At 40.9% G+C, this 11,583-nt stretch overlaps 1 long non-coding RNA gene and 1 other non-coding gene across 2 annotated transcripts; one reads left to right on the top strand and one right to left on the bottom strand.

The window, feature by feature from the left end:
- Window positions 1–883: 883 nt before the first annotated feature.
- On the bottom strand, window positions 884–2,285 carry LOC138174006 (uncharacterized). The gene is made up of 3 exons (XR_011171607.1): window positions 2,189–2,285; window positions 1,821–2,014; window positions 884–1,017 (listed from the first exon to the last, which is right to left on the bottom strand). It is a non-coding gene; the product is annotated as an uncharacterized lncRNA (long non-coding RNA).
- Window positions 2,286–2,549: 264 nt separating this feature from the next.
- TRNAP-CGG (transfer RNA proline (anticodon CGG)) lies at window positions 2,550–2,621 on the top strand. Its single transcript has one exon. It is a non-coding gene; the product is annotated as a tRNA-Pro (tRNA).
- The last annotated feature ends 8,962 nt before the right edge of the window (window positions 2,622–11,583 follow it).

Raw genomic sequence — 11,583 nt, 5'->3', positions numbered from 1 at the left:
TTTTCCAAGTTTATTAAATTGGAGTCCCAGTCAAGCAAAATTGAAACTTGGGGCTACCCTGCTTGGGATCTATAAATGAATTTTTCACTCTATCTCCCACAAGGATTACGGCTGGGAGTCGGGCGGGACAGGCTGTTAAATTTTGTAAAAAGGTATTCTCCTCTCCTGATTCCATAGGTACAGGAAACATTAGTGAAGGTGTTCAGCTCTGTGTTCTACTGGGTAAAGACTTATGCTTTCTCATATAATTAGTGTTGGTCAGAGGTGGGATTAAAACTAGGTTCTCTTGACTCCAAGGCTGACTCTATTTATTATGTCAATGCTCCTAAGCAAAAAGTTATTATCCTTTATTTTCCAGGTGAGGAATTCGAAGTTCTAAGATATAAAATTACTTGCTCACAATCATACAGCTGAAAGTGAGCCCAGACCCCTTATGCTACTTTCTACTTTAATCTCTGAGAGTTCTATTCTAGGGTTCCACTGTCTATTAGTGACTGCCTTTCCTGGCCTACTATTTCAGAAAAGCCCCAACCAAATTCCACTTCTCTCCCTATGTCTCCTTCCTTGTTTTCTACAAGCTTGTTGCCATTGTGCTCATAACTATTATATTCTTGCCCTCCTTTAATTCTGAGACCATAATCAAATCGCCTCTGCCATTTTTCCCAGAAGGAGTATGTCAGTTTACTTACTATGGCCTTGCTATAACTTTCTCTGAAACTTTCAGTAACAAAGTGTCCCTTCTCTTTCCACCAATCTCCTATATTTGTTGTCTCTCTAAGCTCCTTGAGGGCACAAATTGACTTTGCTGTATTTGTACCTCCAGTATTTAGCACAGAGGTTAGCAAGAAGAGCTTAATAAAAGCTTCTTAATGAACTCATTCATTTATTTATTCATTTATTGTAGCATACTGTCTCTCTAATGACAGGAAAAGTGGAGGAAAATTGGAGATGTTGGGATGATGGAAGATTGGTGCTGTTTCAAGAAGTGTTATGCTGAGCAGACACAAGGACAAAGAACTAGAAAAGAACAGAATGAATAAATAAACTTTTAATCTGATGGGAAGTCTAGGCTCAGGGGGAGTCTCACTGTCCCAGAGAGATATTAGGGACTGTTGAGTATAGGTGCCAAAGTAGAACATTTTAATTTTTCCTCCCAGGGGAAGGAAAGTGAGGAAAGGTGGGGACATAAGATGAAGCAAGTCCAAGAGGGTTCCTGGTTCCTCTGCTGATCTCTTACTTTTCTCAATCCAGTTGGTTTAGGTCAAGAACTGAAAGTTCTGAGTGTGGGCAAAAGATAGAGAGGTAGGTAGGTAACAGAATGGAACGCCCTTTCCTATGCCCTTTTTTGCCTATCAAAATTTTACCAATTATCAGCTCAAGTGTCATCCCTGACCCTAGGTCTCCCCTGATTGCCTTAGTATATAATGCTCTGTCTCTCCCCTGCCCCGCCCCCACTCCTATATATGTACTAATCTTATAACCCTCATATACTATGTGCATCTCTTCTCTCCCAACCAGACTGTCAGCCCCATGAGGGTTGTCTTCTCGTCGTCTTTGAATGAATCCCTGGAGGGCACCGAACATCTATGTGCAGGAATGAAAGAAGCTAAGTGCAATTAAGTGGTGCAGTAGGTAAGTGTCAGGCAGCCTTTGAGTCTGGCCTTGAGGAAGATCTTTGCCCCATGGAGGCCTCCGACATTCACCAGTGTGTGACCCTGAGCAGTCTCCCACTCGTCTCTGCCCTCTTTTCTGCCTGTTTCCTAGTGCCCGGGACCTGAAGAGGGGTTGGGAAGAGAGAGGTACGAAGGAATCGCACTCACCTAGGGATTAGAGAGAGCACGATGATTCTACTTAAGCAAGTCCAGGAAAAGGGCCTTTTTGTGCTAGACTAAGTAGTCCCCATTCTTCTGAGAAGAAAGAAGTAAACGATCACATCCTCAAAGGTCAGAGTCATCTGTGGAAACTGGGGCAGTTCGAGGGGCACGCACCGCCAGGCCAGGATCCAAGGAAATCGCTAGAATGGAGAAAGAAGGACAGAGGTGGTGGAGGGGGGTGGAGGGGGGATGGAGGGGGGAGGGGGCCTCTCATACGGAAGATCCTAGGATAAAGAAGGATAGTTGGGCTGAGGCCAGGTACAATCTGGGAGTCCTAGGAAGCTAAATAGGGAATGAGGTGAAGAGGTGTGTACCTGGGGAGAAGAGAGACTGACAGACAGAGACCAAGGCAGACACAGAGATACACAGGCTGAGAGACACAAGGGGCGGAGTTGAGAACCCTTTACCTCCTTCCAGCTTCCCTAAACGCGCTATTTCCTGGGAGGAGCTGTAGCCCGGAGTCTGAGCTCTGGGACACTTCTACTTTTCTGCTCTGCAATCTTGCCCTTATCCAAAGGCCCCCAGAAATGAATTTCCTCGGTACACACGCGCGCGCGCGCGCACACACACGCACACACATACACACACACACACACACACACACACACACACACACTTATAAAAAAACAAGTAGACATAGCCTCAGAAGTTTCTTTCTAGTCTTACAACATCGTTGGCTCGTTGGTCTAGGGGTATGATTCTCGCTTCGGGTGCGAGAGGTCCCGGGTTCAAATCCCGGACGAGCCCGCCTTTTGATCTCTTTTAATAGACCCCAGAGAACCTGAAAATGAGATGATGTTGCCCCGTTAGTGCTAGAGGAAGAAGGAAGAAGCAGGTGAGTGTGAAGGAAAATGAAGTCACTTGAGGATGGACTTGAATTTAATGGCCCCTGAAGAGTGAGTAGAAATATGTGCAAAAAAAGAAAAATTTGGGTAGGGAGGGGAAGCGTTCAGCTTTAGCAAAGGTGAGGAGATAGAAACCCAAGTGATCTGCTCAAGGGACAATTAAGGGGCAGAGAATTCCTGAGGTGGAATAGTAAAAGGTAAGGTTGAGTATATAACGTGAAGCTAGATTGTGATTAAATCTTAAATGTCAGACTAAGGATATTGTGCTTTATTCTCTAGCTAGTAGGAACCAATTCAACCCGAAGGGCAATATTATGCAATCAATATTTTAGGAAGATTGATCTGACTGCTCAAGATCTCAAGTTTGTTAAGCATTTGCATTATGCTAGTTATTGTGCTACAATATTACAAAGAGACAAAAATTTGGTCTTTGCTCTCAAAGAGCTCACGTTTCAATGGGGGTGGGAAGGGAAAGACAACATGTAAATAACGATGGAGACAAGAGTAGCTGGAAGGTAATTTGAGAGTTACTCTAGCTTCTGGGGAGACCAGGGAAGGCCTCCTACAGAAGGTGGGATGAGCTGAGTACAGAAGAAAGTCAAGGAAACTAAGAGGAGGGAGAGCATGCCAGTCCCAAGGGTCAGTCTGGGCCAATGCAGTTCCAAGAACAGCTAGACCAGTGGAGGTGGATCCTCAAGTCCATGGAGTGGAAAAGGAGCAGACTGTTACGGGCTTTAAATGCCAAACAAAAGACATTCTATTTGATCCTGAAAGCAATAGGGAGTTAACTGGAATTTATTGAGTAAGAAGATGACATGGTTACAGGTCAGACCTTCACTTGAGAAAATCACTTTGGCAGCTGAGTGGAGGACAGGTTGAATTGGGGAGAGATTTGATGTAGGGACTATTTTATAATCCCTTCTAATAGAGGAGGCTAGGTGGCACAGTTGAATGCTGACAGAGTCAATCCTGCCTCAGTCTTAATAGCTGTTTAACCTCTGCCTCAGTTTCTCTTCTGTAAAATGGGAAACAGAGTTGTTTCAAGGATAATAAGATACTTGTAAAGCTCTTTGCAAACTTTAAAGCATTATATAAAGGCTAGCTAGTATTAATTCTACTCACAAAAACATTTGCAGTTCATAATAACATGATTTTCAGTATCTGGCTGGGAAGAATTTCAGACTTTCTTTCCCAACCCCTGTCTCCATAGAAGTTCAGGAACTGAATAGCCCTTGGCCTCCCCCACCACCCCAATTCAGCACCCCACTCTGTTTTGCCCCACCCAACAAATTTAAAAAAAAAAATGGGTCAGAAGACAAAAAGGCTCCAGCAATTGACAAAGTTTTCTGGCCACCTGAGTACAAAAAGGCCACAAGGAGTCCCAGCTGTTTCCCTGGTGGGCAACAACACAAAGGCAGGAAATCAAAGGAAGGGGGTCTGCATATTTGTTGAGATTCTTTTTCATGAGCATCTTTTTTGGTAACTGTCAAATAACACCTACCTCAGGGTTGTTATGAAGATGAAGTGAGATGATATTTGTAAACTATTTAGCATAGTGCCTGACTTGTAAGCTCTCTGCAAATGCTTATTCCCTCCCTCCCACTCTTCTGACCTAACTTTTCAAATTAATTTTCATATTCTGATTTTACTCTTTAATTTTGTGAGAAATGCTGACAGTTTGGTTTCCATAGATTCTTTAGGAACAATGGGTGTTTCAAAAACAGATCCTCCATAGGACATGCAGAAAGGTATAAATCATAATGAGGGAGGAAGGGGAAGAGCACCCTATTCAATAATATAGCTGGAAGAAATTTGTAAGTTTCCTCCTGGAAGGGGCCTGAGTTAAACTGGCTCAGACTGGCTAGAGGTCAAGGAATGGTCACTAATTTTTCATTAACAGGCATGCTTAATGGGCAGGTCAGAAAAATTGTAACCCAGAAGAGCTGGAACCAATCCCAACTCTGAAGGGAAGAACAAGGCAGGCGATTAAAATGGAAACAGCATAAAAGGACTTGCATGTGTCTGATTCTTTGTAATCTTTTCAGGAGGCTACCCATTTATTCAGAACAGAATAAATGTAAAATAAAGTTAATAAAAACATTTGTGGCTCTCCAACAAGTATTGTTTATGCCTAGACTAATCACGTATATAACAATTTAAATTTGGAATTAATTTTAAGTATTTTTCCATTTTAAAAAAAGTATTAATTTTTACTTTTATATCACATTTCCAAATATATCCCTCCCTGACCAGTCATTCCTTACAACAAAGAATATAAAAGAACAAGAAAAAAAACAGTTCAAAAATAATTGAAAAGTCAACAGAAGCTGACAATATGATTGTGTTCCACACCTATAGTTTCCCACCTCAACAAAGAAAATTATTTTTTAATTTAAATTTTTAAAAAATTACCTGATTTGTAGTTAGAGTGATGGAGCAGGAGCTAGATAATCTCTTATTAGAGGTTCCTTCCAATTCTGATTTGCTATAGCACTGTTAGTCATTTCAGTGTCAGACCTTCTGATTGTTGGGATGGAGTGGTTTGTTTAGGACTTAAACCCTCCGGTGAGATAAATTCAAAAAGAGAAACAAATAACACAGAAAATATATAAGTTGGAAAAGGAGTTGGGGGTCAGTCATGTCTAATTATATTGGTACCCAGGAAATGTAAAATAAGTTATAGGAAGGCCTATAATTACACATTGGGTAGGTTTTCTGGACAGACATGATAGGTCATCATTGTACAAATAGAGAACATTTGCTGCTACATGTATGGTGAGTGGGGAGCATGACACCAAACCCTAAACTCTACGCTTTCTCACCCCCACTGGCATATTGGAACACCCTGCACCTAGGTGAGGGTAGCCATATAGAGCCATATAGCTACAACTCAGTCTCAGAGTAATAGGGGTAAGCTCACATTTAGGGAGTGGGGAGGTAGAAGAAGACATTTACTAGTCACCACTATAATTCCAAATGCAGAAGAAAATGACATTTGGAGAAGGAAATGGCAAACCACTCCTGTAGCTTTGCCAAGAAAACCTCAAATGGCATCCTGAAGAGTCAGACCTTACTGAACAACAAAAACCAAAATAAATTTCCACTGATATCATTCCCATTTAATCAAATAAACCAAAATTACACCATTCATGTTTAGTCATAAAACACTGACCAAACATAATATAAAATTATTTATTAAGAACCAAGGTCACACTATCCTTAGGTTAGTGGCACAAATTTACAGAAACTTAGCTGTGAGTCACAAAAGCAAGGGAAATCCATGTCCTCAGACCATCTTACAACCCAGTTTAGAGAACAATATATATCCTTTCAATGAAAAGCAGTTTAAGCTGGGATCTAAAAAGTTAGTCAAAGCAGCTCTCTGGTTTTGAGGAGTTTCTCCCTCTTGAGCTTCAGAGGAGGAGGTGGGAAGGATTCGAGGGACTTGGGGGAGGGAGAGGTTCCTTTTTATAAGCTGTAGGTGGGGCCTTTTTTTTATTAAGCCTTAATCACTGAATGGGCATTGTCTCAGTCAAACTGAGACTTGTTAAAGACCTTAGCTTGAAAAAGGCAAGGTCCTCCACCACTACCTGAACGGTCTCCAATTGTCCTGATCTCTATCAGGCCACTGGACCCAAATGGCTCCAGAGAAGAAAGTGAGTCCTCCCTCACTTAAATCCAATTTACTTGCATGTCATGACATCACCTTTGTAGAGGGTCATCATTAAATGATTACAGTAGGGTTTAGGGGTGCTCGAGATCCCAAAATACCAACATGCTGGGTCATCTACTCAAGTCTTCTCTCAGCCAAAGAAATGCAAAGTTTATTAAAAGTTCGGCTTAAGGAGCCTCAGTATCTGTGACACTTGCACTGGACAAGCATGCCAGAATCATCTGACACTGAGTGAATCTTTACTAGGTCATTCTCCGGTCTTCCTCTTCTCGTGGAGGCGAGGTGGGTCTGATATACAGAAAGGTTGTGGGAGGAATCTAGGGGTGATCTAGAGGACGAGCTTGGGGAGGGACTTCAGGAGGAGTCAATTAGGTCAGACTCCAGTAATGAGTAATTAAGGGTGGGAAGTTGCTGTAGGATCTCTGGAGAGGACAGACAAGGGTGAGTTAGGCCAGTTCAAGGGTGTAACAGATTTGGGCAAAGATATTTTAGGAGGAGCAAGGGTGGAAAGTTGCTGGACAAAGGAGAGCTAAGTTAGTAACAAAAGTTTGGGCAGAGCTACAATGAAAGGCTTATGACCTCAGGCAAATGCCTCCCCTGTTAAGAGAGTTCAAGAGGGTTCTGGGAAGCCTGCACCTCATCCAGACAGTTAATTATACTAATAGTTTTCCTAATATTGAACCAGCCTTGCATACCTGGTATAAATCCCACCTGGTCATATTGTATGATCATTGTGATATGTTACTCTAATCTCCTTGCTAGTATCTTATTTAAAAATTTTGCATCTATATTCATCAGGGAAATTGGTCTATACTTTTCTTTTTGTGTTTTGGCTCTTCCTGGTTTGAGTATAAGCACCAGGTTTATGTTGTAAAAGGAATTTGGTAGGACTACTTCGCCTATTTTCCCAAATAGTTTAAATAGTATTGGGATTCATTGTTCTTTAAATGTTTGGTAGAGGGGGTGGAGTCAAGATGTCAGAGTAGAAACAGGACTTCCTTCAGGCTCCTGCTTCCACCTCCTCCAATTCAAACTTTGGAGCTACAGAACCCACAAAATGACAGAGAGAAGCTAACTTCCTGCTGAAGACAGTCTGGCAGGCCAGCAGGAAGGGGCCAGCTCAGCATTTGGGGAGCTGAGCCCAGCCCTGTGTGATCAGAGGTTTTAGCCTCGGGCAGCCACAGCCACCCACCTGATGGAGAGACTTCAGATCACCAGCAGCTATGGCAGTTTTCAGAATTATCAACCCATAGATGCTAAGGTCAAAGTCAGAGGTCAGTGAAGTGTAGACTTTGGGACCTGGGAGTTTGCCTTTGTCCCCCAGGCAAGAAGCGGCAGAGGTGTGGAGGCCATGAAGCCTCAACCTGGCTGTTTCAGAGCCCCAGGCCTGCAGACTGTAGGGGGACCAAGTGACCAGTCTGAGGGTTAATTGCTCTTGCTTTAACCTGCTTGGATCTGGATCACTGTCTGGGGTGGAGGTCCTGGGGTGCATGATCAGTGTGCCAGAGCATGTGGAAGCTTCACAGAGGGCACCCAATTAATACCTTCAGCAGCTGAGAAAACCCCACCATTGGGACAAAGCTCCCCTCTCTGGTAGCAGAGTTCTACTGTGGCAAAAAGCTGAAAAGTCAAGTAATTGAGTGGCAACATGAGCAATCGAGGGAAGCAAGGCAAGTACAGCGGTCTCACTTTGGATTCCTTTTTTGGGGACAAAAAAGGATCAGAGTATGGAACAGGAGGAAGACTGTGAAGTCAGAACTCATGCACCAAAAACTTCCAACAAAAGAATAAACTGCTTACAGGCCCTAGAGGAGCTTAAAAAGGATTTTGAAAATCAAATAAGAGAAGTGGAGGAAAAATTGGGAAGAGAAATGAGAATGATGTAAGAAAATTATGAAATGAGAGCCAACAACCTGATTGAAGAAAATAACACCTTAAAAAATAGACTAACTCAAATGGTAAAAGAGGCTCAAAAAGGCAATGAGGAGAAGAATGCTTTAAAAAGTCGAATTTGCCAGATGGAAAAAAGAATCTCAAAAGCTCACTGAAGAGAAGCATTCCTTCAGAATTAGACTGGAGCAAATGGAAGCTAGTGACTTTATGAGAAATCAAGATACTATTAAACAGATCCAAACAAATGAAAAAAATAGAAGGCAATGTGAAATATCTCATTGGGAAAACCACTGACATGGAAAATAGATCGAAGAGAGATAATTAAAAAATTATTGGGCTACCTGAAAGCCATAATCAAAAAAAGAACCTAGAAATCATCCTTCAAGGAAAATTGCTCTGATATTCTAGAACCAGAGGTCAAAATAGAGGTTGAAAGAATCCACCAATCACCTCCTGAAAAAGATCCCCAAGAGAAAACTCCTAGGAATATAATAGCCAGGTTCTGGAGTTCCCAGATCAAGGAGAAAATATTACAAACAGCCAGGAAGAAACAATTTGAATACTGCGGAAACACAATTAGGATAACACAGGATCTGGCAGCTTCTACACTGAGGGATCAAAGGGCTTGGAATATGATATTTTGGAGGTCAAAGGAGCTGGGATTAAAACCAAGAATCACCTACCCAGAAAAACTGAGTATCATGTTTCAGGGGGAAATATAGTCATTCAATAGAATAGAGCACTTTCAAGCATTTTTGATGAAAAAAACAGAATTGAATAGAAAATTTGACATTGAGATACAAGAAGCAAGAGAAGCATGAGAAGGTAAACAGGGAAAAGAAATCATAAGGAACTTATCAAAGTTGAACTATTAACATTCCTACATGGAAAAACAATAATTGAAACTTATGAAACTTTTCTCAGTATGAGAATAGTTGAAGGGAATAGAAATTGTGTGTGTGTGTGTGTGTGTGTGTGTGTGTGTAGTGTGTGTGCATATATATATTCATCCATACATCATATATATGTCTATATAGGAGGGTATATGAGTGTATGAATACATATGTGAGTGTTTATATATATGAGTACAGGTATACATAGAGGGCACAGGATCAATTGAATAGGAAGGGATGATACTTAAAAGGTGAAATTAAGAGAAGAGAGAGGAATATAATAATATAATATAATAAGAGAGGAGATGGGGAGAGACAGAATGGGGTAAATTATCTCATATAGAAGAGGCAAGGGAAAACTGTTACAATGGAGGGAAAGAACAGGAAGGCAAAAGGGAATGAGTCAACTTTATTCTCATTGAATTTGGCTTAGGGAGGGAATGACATACACACTAAATAGGGTATCTCACTGTGCAGGAGAGTAGGGGGGAAGGGGATGAGAGTGGGGATGCTAGAAGACAGGGCAGCCTAGGGTGGGGGGAGGGAAGTTGGAAGCACCTACTTTTGAAAAGGGACAGGATCAAAGTAGAGAATAGAACAAGTTGGGGGTGGGATAGGATGGAGGGAAATATAGTTAGTCTTTCACACTATGGAAATATTTTGCTTAGGTACACATGTACAACCTATATTGAATTGCTTATTTTCCCAGTAAGGGTGGGTGACAAGGGAGGAAGGGAAAGAATATGGAATTCAAAGTTTTAAAATCAAATGTTTAAAAAGATATATATTATTATTATTATTTTACATGTAACTGGGAAATAAGATATACAGGAACTGGGGCATAGAGATCCACCATGCCCTACTGGAAAGTTGGAGGGGGAATGGGGGAAGATATGGGACAGAACAGATTGGGGGAGGGGATATTCAGTGGGATTGATGTTTTGGGGTGGTGGATAGGGGGAAAATGAGGAGAAAATTTGTAACTCAAAATCTTGTGGAAATAAATGATGTAAACTAAAAAAATAAAAAAGAGAGAAAAAAATATAATTAGAATTACGGCTCTAAAGAAAAAAATGTTTAGTAGAATCTGATTGTGAATCCATCTGGTTTGTTTGTTTTTTGTTTGTTTCTTAGGAAGTTCATTTATGGCTTGTTCAATTTCTTTTTTCTAAAATTGGGTTATTTATTTTATTTCTTCTGTTAATCTGGGTAATTTATGTTTTTGTAGATATTCATCTATTTCTAGATTGTCAAATTTATTGGCATCTAATTGAGAAAATAGCTCCTAAGAACTGTCTTAATTTCCTGTTCATTTGTGGTGAATTCACTCATTTCATTTAGGATACTAGTAATTTGGTTTTATTCTTTCCTTTTTTAAATCAAATTAACCAGTTTTATCTATCATATTGGGGTTTGTTTGTTGTTTTTTTTCCCTAAAGCTAGCTTCTAGTTTTATTTAGTAGTTCAATGATTTTCTTACTCTCAATTTTCTTAAATCTCTCATTTGATTTTTCAGGATCCATTTGTCACAGTTTTAAACTCATGTGTTCCCAGGAGGAACTATAAAGTTGGGGTTCACTTGCAGTGTTATGATGCTTGAGGAATTTATAAAAATATCAAGATTCTCTCTTTAGTTCTGGAGCCCCCAGTCAGTATAGAAGTTCTGCCCTTTTATCTCTTTATTCATAGTCTGCCAGTCACTACCCTATTTCTTACTGCCCTTCCCTTCACAAACAATGAAGTAAATCCTTTATCTAAATCAGTGGTACTAAGCATCATGCTTTACAAATGAATCTCATTTGATCCTCACAATAACCCAGAAAGGTAGGTGTTATTATTATACCCATTTCATAGATGAGAAAATCGAGGCAGACAAATCAAAGTGGTCAGAGTGTGAGGCAGGATTTGAACTCTGGTCTTTCTGACCCCACGTCCATAGTTCTACCCGCTAAGCAATCTAGGTGCTAATTAAAAGCCAACTTAAACAATTTTAAAGAAAAAAAAAAAGCTTTGGATTTAACCTCTGCCCTCTATCGCTTGTAAGGAAGAATGGGAAGGGGAACAGAAGTAGAGCTTGTCATTGCCCTTTATCAGCTTCCAAAGAGAGAAGAGCCCTACAAGTATTAGTTGCCTCCAGCCACACCCTTCCTCAGGGTGATGCAGGGTATTGCTAGCTGCAATACCCCATTAGAATGTTAATGAGATTCTTTCCCAGATTTAGAATTTGGAGCTCCCATGCTTCAGTTTCTTCTAATTTGAAACCACCAGGAAAGATAGCACAGATATCCAAGATATCCTCTTCAGTTACATGAGGGATTTCGGTGAGAGACCTGCGCTAGAATGGTGGGATACCAGAGCAGGAAGGAACGCAGAGCCATAGAAAGACCCGGAGAATCAGCAGTAAA

The sequence above is a fragment of the Petaurus breviceps genome, unplaced genomic scaffold, assembly GCF_028583685.1.
Source record: "Petaurus breviceps papuanus isolate PSGF00001 unplaced genomic scaffold, PetGlider_PUasm1.0 673, whole genome shotgun sequence".
In the NCBI taxonomy this organism is placed as follows: domain Eukaryota; kingdom Metazoa; phylum Chordata; class Mammalia; order Diprotodontia; family Petauridae; genus Petaurus; species Petaurus breviceps.
This window is presented reverse-complemented; position numbering and strand designations above follow the sequence as displayed.